Here is a 10,085-nt window from a genome sequence, read left to right on the forward strand (position 1 = left end):
GACGGCCGCACCTGCCGATGTTTTCCTTCTGATTTGATGGTTCGGTTTGTTGGTGTTGGGTTCGCTCCGTTTGGGGGCAGACCCCAAAGCCTCATCTTTGGTTTGGCCCCCGCTTTCTCCCCCACCCCCACCCCAGCCATGAAAATATGTACAGAGGGAATGGACCACATAATAATAGGCTTTTCTCTCTTTTAAAAAATATAAGTCGCCATTGGGGAGGAGAGGGAGGACAAAGAGGTCTCCGAGGTTGGCTCCGAAAAGGGGGCGTTTTCAAGTTGCCCACGCAGAGCTCGTGACTCGCAGGAAAGCCCTCGCGTTGGTTCACCACTTGTGGCACGAGGCTCCGTGAAAGCGGCCGCAGACGCCTTTGCGTTGGAAACCTGCTCAGCAGGGTCCCCCTCCCCCGCCCCCCCTGAGAGGGGCGTCTTCTGGTGTCCAAATTACGTGCCAAGTTTTAGGGTGGGAAGAAGGCGAAACTCCGTTTTAGATGGACGGTGGCCCCAGGAGACATCCATTTCGCCACCCCCCCCCCAAGCCTTTTTCGTTCCGTTGCATTTCTTTGTATCCAAAACACACACACACACCTTACCCTGTCGATGCCTTTGCCAAGAATGTTATTTTTTTCCACCAACCAGGCCCCGCGCCTACAGTCCCCAAAGCCTGCAAACAAGGCTTGCCTCCCCGGGGGAACCTTCCCCGAGCTTCACCTGCCCCGGCTGCCTCTCCGCCCTCACCTGTGCGCCCTCCCGCCTCTGCTCGAGTGGGTGTTCGCGGAGCAGGTGCTGTGCACGCTCCCAGGGGGATGAGCTTCCTTACCCCGCGCCGGCCTCCCCTCGCCTGGCTGTGGCCTCTGGGGCGACAGCAGCGCACCTTGGAAGGATGCCCTTACCGCCGAATCCGGGACCTTCATGCTCCCTCCCCTGGCGTCACAGGGTAAGGGGGCTCCACTTGTGGGAACCCCTCGGAGCGAGGACCCCGGGCAAACTCATGTCTTCAAACGACCGTGTAGCCCAGGGTCTGGCCTGTGTTGGGCACTTTAAAAAATAATAATAATAATAACTGAATGATCTTCATTAGGAATCTGAGCAAAGGTCTTTCTGCTTTTTAAATGAACTTCTTATTTTGGAATAATTTTAGATTTACATAAAAGTTGCAAAAATAGTACAGGCCGTCCCAAGGCGCCCCACACCCGTGCTACCATCCTCCATTGCCGGTACATTTGCCAAAATTAGCAACTGACGCGGGTACATTAAGTCAAGTCCAGACATTAAGTCTTTCTGTTTCTGAAGCACAAAGGTTTGCAGAGCTCTTTACGTTGAGAGCCATGCTCCCGTGATGTCTGTCTTCGCTCGGTTCCCTGGGGACCGTGTGTCAAGGGGCCGGAGTGCAGAGGGCGAGGGGCCGCCACTGGCTTTCACGTCTCCTTCTCCCTGGGAGGCTGACAGGAGGCGTCTGCTTTCAAACCGATCTTCATCCCAGGTTCATTGGGTTTTGAATTTTAGGAAGGTGGTTAGATCTGTTAATCAGCAAAACCTGTAGAGAGGGGGGATTTTGACAAGAGATGTCAGCGGAGGTTGGAGCAAGTTCTGAACAGACAAGTCACTGGGGGGCCAAGGGTTCTGGGGAGGGCAGCCTGAGTTCGTTTCTGGAAAGGAGTCAAGAGGACGACATGGACTCGGGGGCGGCTGGGAGACATGGTGACAGAGACGGAGGAGAAGAGGGGCAGGCAGCCCTGCGGGAAACCTGGCCACGGCTGAGAGTAAAATAGAGATCCTGGGGCCAACCCACCCGCTGCCCCGGGAAGGGACCCCAGAGCCAGGGCTCCCTGTGGGGTGGGAGGTGTTGGGCCGAGCTTGCTGACTGAGCCAAGCTTCTGTGGTTCCCTGGGCCACCTTGTGATTGCGTAGTAACCCCATTTTACAGATGAGGCAGCAGCGCGGCCACCACATTGGTGCCACAGTGTGAGTGGAGCCTCCTTTCAGCCTTGTCCCCCCCCCCCCCCCCCCCCCCCCCCTCACCTGCTGGCTCCCAGATGCCACCTGGCTTCCCAGCGCCAACACTCTCCCCCCCAGGCCTCCCGCCCTTTCCATCCGTCTCTGCATTTGGGGTTTTCCCCGTCCCTTGCCCAACACAGGGCTTTGAATGTTTGGTTGTGTTTTATTTAGCATTTTGGTGACTAATACCAGCCTCTTTCCTCTTGCTTCAATCCAGTCTTCGGGGCCGAGTCCCTGGGCCTGCATCTCCCCTTCTTAGCCAGGAAGCAAGCGACCTTTGCTGGAATGTCCTGAGGCCACGACGGGAAACTTTGTTACTAGTGGGAGGATTGAAGGGAATGTATTGAAGGTTCCTCCAAAAGAAAGGCTCAGTGCAAACTCATGAATCATAGTCTCGTGGGGGATGCAGGAACCCAGCCCCTCGGGTCCCCGGGGGAGGCAGGGGCAGCGCAGTGCACAGGGGCCGGGCCGGGGGGCTGTATCTGAGGACAGCGCGGAGGTGGGAGGACTGCAGGAGGAGTCTCCTCTCCCTCCCCGGGACCCAGGGTCCAAGGCTGCGGCTCCTGAAATGTGGAGAAAAGCATTTTATCCCCTAACGAGGACGAGGAAGTCCGTGTGCGCCACAGGCAAACGGTACCTGTGCTGTCGCACCTGTTGATGTAAATCCTTCCAGGCCTTCCCCTGCCCGTGTGTGCACGTGCCACGAGTGAGTTTGAATGTTCAGTATATACACTTGGTATCAAAATCAGAAGTTACCAGCCCGGCCGGCGTGGCTCCGTGGTTGAGCGTCGACCTATGAACCAGGAGGTCACAGTTCGATTCCTGGTCAGGGCTCGTGCCCGGGTTGCGGGCTCCATCCCCAGTGTGGGGCGTGCAGGAGGGAGCCAGTCAGTGATTCTCATCATTGATGTTTCTGTGTCTCTCTCCCTCCCTTCCTCTCTGAAATCAATAAAAATATATATTTTTTAAATCATTAGTTGCCAAAAGAAGACAGTGAAAAGGAGTGGCCTTCCCTGTCCCCCGGCCCAGCCGGAGTCCCACTTTGCATCTATTTCTGGTTCACGTTTATCAGCACCTTTGGCCAGTCTCTGGGTTAGACTTGAGGTGGTTTCTAATCTTGTTACTACGGGCAACATTGTAACCACCGTTACCAGTTACATTGCACTCCGGCAAGCCCCGAGGTGAATGCCTGGGTGGCCACTGGGTCCAGGGGGTGTGCCCGGGAGCACGCAGCCTGTCCTCACAGGTTTAAGGTAGATGTCAGGTGCCTTTGATTTGCACCGATGAGTAGCGCTCACCTTTCTGCGCCTCAGTTTCCCTGTCTGCAGAGTGGGACCGAGAACACTCATCTCTTGGGGCTGCTGTTAATTCATTTGATTTTCGTGAAGTCATCCGCTTAGGAGGGGGCCGGCCTGGGCTCTGAGGCTCTTTGGGGGCGTCTGCGTTTCCTTTTCTGTGAGGGGTGTGACCGCCACGCCTGCACCTGCCTGGGGCTCTGTGCTCCCCGGCCTCTGCCGGACACAGCAGCCGGGCGGGCAGCACCGTGTCTCAGCTCCCGGAGCTCTGTCCACGGCACCGTGACGGGGCCGGTTCCCTCTGATACCGACAAGCCCGCTTCCTTGCCGGGCGCCTCCTTCCTGCTCACGGGGAGGTGGAGGCCTGGGACGCGCTCACCTGCCGGGCATGGTGACGCTGTGCTGGGAGGAAGAGTAAATGTGGGGGGAATGGAGAGCTAGGGGTTCTCGGGGCCTGTGTCCTATGGGCATGAGGACCGGCAGGTGGAGAGAGGGAAGGGAGCCCCCGGCCCTTGGGCAGCTTCCATTCTGTCCTGTAATGGTCAGAGCTCTTTGGTTTGGGGGTTCGTTTCTCAATGTTTTGTCTTTAGGAGTGTGGTGACGGCACCACATGGACACAGGCCTGATTCGCGTTCTCTTAAAATACTTACACGTGCTTGTTGTAGGAGAGAAACTTCTGGAATCAGAATATTGTTTTTGCTCTAAAAACTCTCCCCACATGAATATCTTTGGGGGGAGGGTGGCTGCCCTCCCTGCACGGGGGTTGGGGGGGCGTAATGCCCTGGGCTGGACGCGGCCCTTGATGCGTTGCCGTCAGTTACTCACAGGTGGTTCCCGAGCCCAGGAGGGAGTCACTGGTTCAAAAGCCATGAGCAGTGTTTTGCCACTAAAGGGTCCTAGACCCAGTGACGAGCCTTTGGCTGATCCAGGATTCCTGCCTCTCGGCCCCTTCACGTTATGCTGTCGGAGGTCGAGGAAAGGAGAGGAGATAAAACAGAAGTTTGATAATTTAAGGCTCCTTTCATTAGAAAGAAAATCTGGGGTGAAGATGTTAAAACAGACTTGACAGGAGTTGAATAAGAAGTGAAGTCAGCCCTGGCCGGTGCGGCGCAGTGGATAGAGCGCCGGCCTGCGGACTGAAGGTTCGATCCTGGTCAAGGGCATGTGCCTTGGTTGCGGGCACATCCCCAGTGGAGAGTGTGCAGGAGGCAGCTGATCGATGTTTCTCTCTCATCAATATTTCTAACTCTCTATCCCTCTCCCTTCCTCTCTGTAAAAAATCAATAAAATGGGTTTGATTCCAGTCGAGGGCATGTGCCCAGGTTGCGGGCACATCCCCAGTGTGGGGGGCATGCAGGAGGCAGGTGATCAGTGATTCTCTCTCATCGTTGATGTTTCTATCTCTCTCTCTCCCTCTTCCTTCCTCTCTGAAATCAATAAAACTCTCTGAAATCAATAAAAATATATTTTAAAAAAGAAGTGAAGTCAGAACAAGTTTGCTCCTTCCTCGATGGGCAGCACTGGCGGGGGAGCGGGGGTGGACTGATGTGTCCGCGTGGACAGTGGGCACGGGGTGGGAGGGGAGCAGCTGGGGCTTTGCCGGCGGGGCTGGTGCAGGTGGTGTCCGAGGTGAGGCTTACACTCGGGGAGCGGGTCAGAGAGACTTCCTAACGGGCCCGGAGGCTGGAGCAGCAGGTAAAATCTGATAAGATGTGTTGGGGCCCATGTGATGCTTTTGTGAGAACAAGATCTCAAGGTCTGGGCAGTTCTAAATGTTATTACTCAACGTTATTCTTGCGAAATGTTAAAATGTAACAGTATTTTAACGTAGCACAGTATTTTGCAGAGCAGCTATAAACAGGATGAGCTTGACAGGAACCCAACAGATTAATGTAGCCAACTGCAAAGAAGAAATCAGTGTGTAATTAACCAAATAGTATGAACAAGCGATGGCTCAGCCTCCCTCGGTGGGACAGGTTTGGGTATGAATCCTGCGACCTTCATTTGCTGCAAGGACAGTAATAAAACTACCTGGTGACAGCCAGGTCACCTTTTTTAAAAATATCTATCTTTATCGATTTCAGAGAGAAAGGGAGAGGGAGAGAGAGAAACATCAATGATGAGAGAGAACCATTGATTGGCTGCCTCCTGCACGCCCCAGGAGGATCGAGCCTGCAACCCAGGCATGTGCCCTGACCAGGATTTGAACCGTGATCTCCTGGTTCATAGGTTGATGCTCAACCACCGAGCCACGCCAGCCGGGCCAGGTTCCTTCTTCAACAGGACACCCCAAGTGGTGAACCCCTTGAGTTTGGTAACACCTTGTCCTTGATTCTTAAGAAACCCAAGGGAAAAATTCAGGATGGGCACATGATTCAATGGCAGCTAATGGGGGTGGGAGGATGGGGAGTGGATTTTTCTTGGAATTACTAATTGGGAATACCTAATATAATTAGGCTTGTTCAGAAATACCTTAACACTTGGTTGTGAAGCCCATATATTGGAGAAGGAAACAGGCTTCATTTTATTTTATTTTTTAATATATTTTTATTGATTTCAGAGAGGAAGGGAGAGGGAGAGAGAGAGAGAGAAACATCATTGACCGGCTGCCTCCTGCACGGGATCGAGCCCACAACCCGGGCATGTGCCCTGAACGGGAATCGAGTTGTAGCCTGCTGGTCCACAGGTGATGACACTGAGCCACACTGGCCACACCGGCCGGCTGTGACAGGCTCATTTTAGAGGGTGGGTGTGGGTGTGGGCCCGTGGCCCTTGTGTGGAAATTTCCTCCGCTGCCGTCTTGTTGGCTGGCGTTCTCTGTTGGAAAGTGCGATACCCTGTTAACTTTTCATTATGGCCTGACGTGGGGTCTGCCTTTTCCTTTTCCTGGATACACCGTTGTCCACCATTTTTTAAACCTGTTCTTTCCCCGTGAGCCACAGTGCCCTTCTGCTACAGCTGGTGTCCTTCTAGGATATACATAGATCTGCTTCTGAGCTGCTTTTATGTCACATGGCCTGGTTTTGTCCTGAGCCGATCCTATATAATAAAACCCTAATATGCAAATCGACCAAACAGAAGAAGGATGGGTCGCTGTGACACACACTGACCACCAGGGGGCAGACGCTCAACGCAGGAGCTGCCCCCTGGTGGTCAGTGCGCTCCCACAGGGGGAGCGCTGCTCAGCCAGAAGCCGGGCTGGTGGCTGGTGAGCACAGCGGAGGTGGTGGGAGCCTCTCCCACCTCCTCAGCAGCACTAAGGACCCCTCGGGGGTCCCGGACTGTGAGAGGGCGCAGGCCGGACTGAGGGTCCCCCCATCCCAGTTCACGAATGTCGTGCACCAGGCCTCTAGTATCACATACTTTATTTAAAAATTTTTTTTTTTTTAATTTTAGAGAGGAAGAGGGAAAGGGAGAGGCAAAGAGAGAAACATGGATTTGTTCCACTTCTTATGCATTTACTCGTTGCTTCTTGTATGTGCCCTGACTAGGGATTGAACCCACAACCTTGGCGTATTGGGACAATGCTCTCACTAACCCAAGCCAGTATCACACTCTTCTTTTTTTAACCCTCACCCGAGGATATGTTCTTTATTGATTTTTAGAGAGAAGGGAAGGGGGAGAGAGAGAGGAAGAGAGAGAGAAAAGCAAACATTGGCCAGTTGCCCCCTGTACACATCCCAACTGGGAATTGACTGGGAATCAAACCTGCAACCTAGCCCTGACTGGTTTGGCTCAGTGGATAGAGCGTCAGCCTGCGGACTGAAGGGTCCCAGGTTCGATTCCGGTCAAAGGCATGTACCTTGGTTGTGGGCACATCCCCAGTAGGGAGTGTGCAGGAGGCAGCTGATCGATGTTTCTCTCTCATGGATGTTTCTAACTCTCTATCCTTCTCCCTTCCTCTCTGTAAAAAAATCAATGAAATATATATTTTTTAAAATAAACTTGTGTACTCACAACTGTAAACCTACTTTTGCCCCACCCTGTATATCTTTTTCTCTGCTTTTACTACTTTAACTTTTTTTTATTGGCTGATGAGAGAGAGGGAGAGAGAGAGAGAAACATGGGTTTGTTCCACCCAGCCATTCATTGGTTACATCTTGTATGTGCCCTGACCGGGGATCGAACCTGCAACCTTGGCTGTTGGTACGCCGCTCCGACCAGCTGAGCTACCTGCCGGAGCGACTACTCTAACTTCTTTATTGTGAATCACATAGAAACAAGGAATACATAAAACAGGGTGTACTGTTGGCAAAGAACTACAAACCGCACATCTCTGTTGCCAGCGCCCTTTTCGTGTCCTCATGTCTAAGGCGTGTCTCTTGCGTGATGATGAGCTCGAGATGAGTCTTGTGTTCTGCTTGGTCTGAAACCGGGCCACCTGACCCCGGTGCACGTGCGTTCCCTGTGGGCACTGAGGGACTCGCTGGATTCTTGCTCCCTCCTCGGTGCTTCCTGCTCCTTCTGCCGCGTCTCTTCCTCTCCGTTCCTGCCTCCCTTGAGGATCACCTGTTAATCGTTCCCGGGTATTTCCCTTCACAGGTTTGGAAGTTTATACACTTTTGTTCTTATAGACGTTTCATCAGAAATTACATTTCTCCTTAATTTACTAGAATCTAAAGTATTTTGGGGGCAGTACAAGGGCTCGAACATTTTCCTTTGACTTTTCACCCTGACTGTTGTCATGTATCATAATCCTATCTTTTTAAAGCTCCACAAGTCATTGTTTACCCACATACTTACCATTTTCTTTTTCTATTTTTTTTTTAAACAACAGAAATTTTTTTTTTAGTTTTTTTTTTTAATTTAAATTTTTTATTGTTGAAAGTATCACATAAGTCTTCTTTTCCCCTCATTGACCTCTCCTCGGCCATCCCAACCCCCAGCACATGCCCTCACCCCACTACTGTCTGTGTCAATTGGTTATGCTCATATGCATGCATACAAGTCCTTTGGTTGATCTCTTATCCCCTCACCCTCCACCTTCCCTCATAGGTTGGACAGTTTGTTTGATGCTTCTGTGTCTCTGGTTCTATTTTTGTTCTATGCATGCACACAAGTCCTTTGGTTGATCTCTTACCCCCCCCCTCCCCTCCCCTGCCTTCCCTCTGAGGTTTGACGGCCTGTTTACTTGGCATTCCTTCTGTTAGAGTTGTTTTTCTTCTGTCTGAAGCACATCCTTGAACTTTTTAGTGATATTTTGCTGAGGTCAAGCTTTTTAGTTGTTGGAAGATATCATTTCCCAAATCCTTGAAAGATGTTTTTGCTGGGTATGAAATTCTGGGATTGCAGTTATCTTTCAGACCCTTAAAGGCCCCTTTCCCTACTGCCTTCTGGTTCCATAGGTTTCCTTGGGAAGTTGTGTGTTGAAAAGTAATTTTCCCTCCTCTTCTGGATACTAATAAGGCTTTTTTCCCCCCTTTTCTTTGGGTTTCTGCAGTTTTATTATGTGGCCAGGTGTGACTTTATTTATTCCACTTGGAATTATTGGACTTCTTGTCTGTGGTTTGGTGTCTTTCTTCAGTTCTGAAAAATCCTCCATCTTCCTTTCTTCACATATGATGCCTCTGCCCCATGTTCTCCTCACTTTACTTTCTGTAAATCTACAGGCCTGTCTGTGCTTTGGTGTCATCCAAGAAGTCAGTGCCAAATCCAATGTCATAAAAATTCTTGCTATATTTTATTCTAAGAGTTTCACAGTTTTATTTCTTACATTTATGTCTTTGATGGACTTCGAGTTCATTTTTGTATACAGTGTAAGGGAAGGGTTTAACGTCATCCTTCTGTATGTGGTGTCCAGTTTTCCCAGCGCCATTTGTTGAAAAGACTGTCCTTCCCCCACTGAATGGCCTTGCTGTCCTTGTCGAAATCATTTACCACATACAAGCGTTTCCTTCTGGACTGATACCGACTAATGACTGGTGGCTCCCGCCCTGGCCAGTGTGGCTCAGGTGGTTGGGCGTCCTCCTGTGCGCTGCAAGGTGCTGGTTTGATTCCCAGTCAGGGCACGTATCTGGGTTGCAGGTTCGATCCCCGGCAGGGGTGGTGCAGGAGGCAGCCGGTCGATGTCTCACTCTCACATTGATGTTTCTCTCTCCCTCCCTCTCTCCTTTCCTCTCTCTCTAAAAATTAACTTTAAAGATATTTAAAAAAAATAGTGGGTCATGTATTCATATATGTCGTGGTGCTTTGAGTCATTCATCCCGTGATTTGGGACGGGATGTTTCCCGTGCTGCTGTCCCCTCACTCAGACGGGAACCCAGGTGGCTGCTGCTTTCTTTCACTTTTCCTGAAGCCACACACAGTAGACATGTAGCTGATCAAACGTTTTTCTCAAACTTTTTGTATGTAAAAGTAGTTCACCTGCCACACTCAACTCAATTTAGAATGATTGAACAGTGATTAAGTATTAGTATTTTTTAAAATATATTTTTGTTGATTTCAGAGGGGAAGGGAGAGGGAGAGAGAGACAGAAACATCAGTGATGAGAGAGAATCCTGGATCAGCTGCCTCCTGAATGCCCCACACGGGAGATCGAGCCCGCAACCCGGAAATGTGGCCCGACCGGGAATCGAACCGTAACCACTTGGTTCATAGATCAACACTCACCCACTGAGCCAGGCCGGCCGGGCTTACTGTTCTTTTCATGTACAATTAATATGGCAGGACTGGATCTTCAACTTCTAGTCCTGCCCATCCCCCATTCTTTTTTTTAAATATATTTTTATTGATTACAGAGAGGAAGGGAGAGAGAGAGAGAGAGAGAGAGAGAGAGAGAGAGAAAGAGAAACATCAA

The sequence above is a fragment of the Myotis brandtii genome, unplaced genomic scaffold, assembly GCF_000412655.1.
Source record: "Myotis brandtii unplaced genomic scaffold, ASM41265v1 scaffold463, whole genome shotgun sequence".
Taxonomy (NCBI): Eukaryota; Metazoa; Chordata; class Mammalia; order Chiroptera; family Vespertilionidae; genus Myotis; species Myotis brandtii.